Source organism: Myotis davidii, unplaced genomic scaffold (assembly GCF_000327345.1).
Source record: "Myotis davidii unplaced genomic scaffold, ASM32734v1 scaffold753, whole genome shotgun sequence".
NCBI lineage: Eukaryota > Metazoa > Chordata > Mammalia > Chiroptera > Vespertilionidae > Myotis > Myotis davidii.
This window is the reverse complement of record NW_006286231.1, coordinates 1,302,793-1,305,670: the sequence shown is the minus strand read 5'-3', so window position 1 is coordinate 1,305,670 and position 2,878 is coordinate 1,302,793.

Below are 2,878 nucleotides of genomic sequence, written 5' to 3'. Positions count from 1 at the left end.
AGAAATGCAAACTAATTGGCAGTTGAAACACTTCAAATTCTCTCTCCATCTCCCCCCACCCCCACACACAGACAGACAGACATTCCAGGAAATAGTAATGCATTTAGGATTTTCCAAGTGGAATTTCCTTTCTTTCCCTTCTTGGTTTTTGTTCCTCCCAGTGCCTCAGAGAAAATGTGAGGTGAGGGGCAGAGGTGTCCTGAAGGGCACTGTGCTCATGACTGCTGGCCCAAACCCTTCTGTCAGGACATTCCCAAATGAGAAGAGATGGGGCGATGGAAGAAGAGATATTTGAGGAAGGAGACGAAATATCACTGTAAACCAGGAAAGAAGAGTGGAAACGCAGGGTAGGCAGACAGACATCTGCTGCTCTTTTTTCTCTTAGTAACACCAGTTACTACCAACTGCTACTTGCTGCATTCAGATCTTGTGGGTTATTATTATTTTTTAAAAACCTATTCCAAATTCTCCCTTCCTAGTGTGCTTATGGATGAGTTCATCTGTAAAAGTGGTAAGCATTACTTTATTAAAATGGAAGTTTCCTCAAAACAGTCAATATTATCATTATAAAATAAATATAATTATTTTATTCTTAAAAAGTTAATTTATTATGCAAAACATTATGGAGTTTCCTCAAAAAATTAAATATGGATCTGCCATTTGACCCAGTGATCCCACTTCTAGGAATATATCCTAAGAAACCCGAAATACCAGTCAGAAAGAATGTATGCACCCCTATGTTCATAGCAGTACAATCTACAATAGCTAAGATCTGGAAAAAGTCCAAGTGACATCAGTAGATGAGTGGATTAAAAAAAAGTGATATCATGGAATACTATGCAGGAGTAAAAGAAAAGAATCTCGTATCCTTTGAGACAGCATGAAGGGACCTGGAGAGTCTCATGCCGGTGAAATAAGTCTGTCAGAGAAAGACAAGTATCACATGATCACACTCATGTGTGGAATCTAATGAACAAAATAAACTGATGAACAGAGTGGATCCAGAGACTCGAAGCATGGAACAGACTGTCGAATCTCAGAGGGAAGGTGGAGGAGGGTGGTTGGGTGGGAGGTAATCAACCAAAGACCTTTATGCATAACCCATTGGCACAGACAATAGGGTGCTGAAGGCCTGGGGTGGGGGTGGAGTGAGAGGTGGGGAGTTGGGGTGCAGGTGCAGGCAAAAAGGGAGCATGTGTAATTCTTTCAACAATAAAGAATTATTTTTAAAAACTTAAGATAATTTTAAGTGGTGTGGCATTTCAGGCTGCTTGCCACTGACTATCTCATGCCCATTCTTTCATTCCTTGCTAACCTGGCTGTCCTTTTGCATGGAACAGAAGCCACTTTAGATTTCTAAATATTTGTCTTTATGTCAGCTTTCTTATTTTATCTTCTTTTTGCCAGATTGGGATTTTTTTTAGTGGTTGGGGGAGGGGAGGTTGCAGATGGGCAATTGCTTAACTTCTCTCTACATTGTGATTTTAAAACCAATACTCACCTAACTAAAAAGCAGATGCTTTTTCTTTCTTCATTGTCCAGGGTTTTCAAATGATGACATTTTATCTTCAGACACCTTCTCGCACCTTTCCAGCCACATCGAAAGTCTCACTATTGATGGAAATGCCTTACCTGTCCATGCCTCTATGCTTTTGTGTAGTGACGTGCAATTCACCAGAAGTCTGACTACTCCTGAAATTATTCTTTCTGTGAGGTGAACTTTTTTATTACTTCCCACAAAGCTATCCAAAAGCCTTCTCTGCTGTGAAATGGCCTTCACTTCTCTTGAACAATTAATCACTTGAATTATTTCCGCCTCTGGTTCCCATAGCACACGGGACACATCTCTACTATGCATAGTATTATATCTTTTTACATACCGGTCCTCTGCACTAGACTGTGATGGGTATGCATGTTTAAGGACTTTTAATGTGTAATACCAGCTTGCCCTCTAGAAAGAACTGAAATAACATTCACTCCATTTTCAGTGTGAGTACCATTTTCCTCCACACAAACACTGGATAGCATAAGTTAAAAAATCTTTGCTAATTTGGTTGACCAAAATTGGCATCTCATTATCATTTAAATTTACATCACATTGATTACTTTTGAGATGAAACATTGAACTATGTTTTACATAGCAATGGCTATTTGTGTTTTGAACTAATCATATTTTGAGATCGATTCAATTCTATTATGTTATTATATGTGCCCCACCCACCCCAACCTCTTATCTTATCCAGTTCAACTTCTGGGGAATAGAGTATTTATTTTGCAAAGCATTGCACTATGGTGATTTGATTAAGTTACTTCATGGGAAAATACTACTAAAACCGTATTATTTCCTTGGAAATTGGTAGTACTGAGTCTGTTCTTCATAGTTATTTCTGCCTACTCACAGTACTTCTGAATTACACATCTCTACCAGTAAGTCTAATAAAAAGTTATTACAAATGACGTGTCACTAATAAATCTGGAGAAAATTTAAAAAGTCCCTGGGAGTCAGTGGAAAGTTGTTTCTTACACTAATAAAAATTTACAATACATTTTATGTGTTTGTGTTGAAGAATCTTATTAACGAAAGAGGGAAAGGACTTAAAAAACGATGAGGAAGTTTGTCAATGTTTAATTTCAAGTGAATTTTTATAGTTCCTTCTTCATGACACTAATGATGATAAAACTAACAACAGTTATAATAGCTAAGATGTATTGAATGTTTAAAAGCTTATGGGCATTTTTCTAAAAGCTTTATACATTTTAACAAATTTAGTCTATGACTTTATAACTTAATTTCCTGGACTGCAGAGGTTTATAGACATCTTTGGAGTCACTTGCCATCTAGCCTTCAGAGTGTCTGGCCAATGGAAAGCATGGGCAG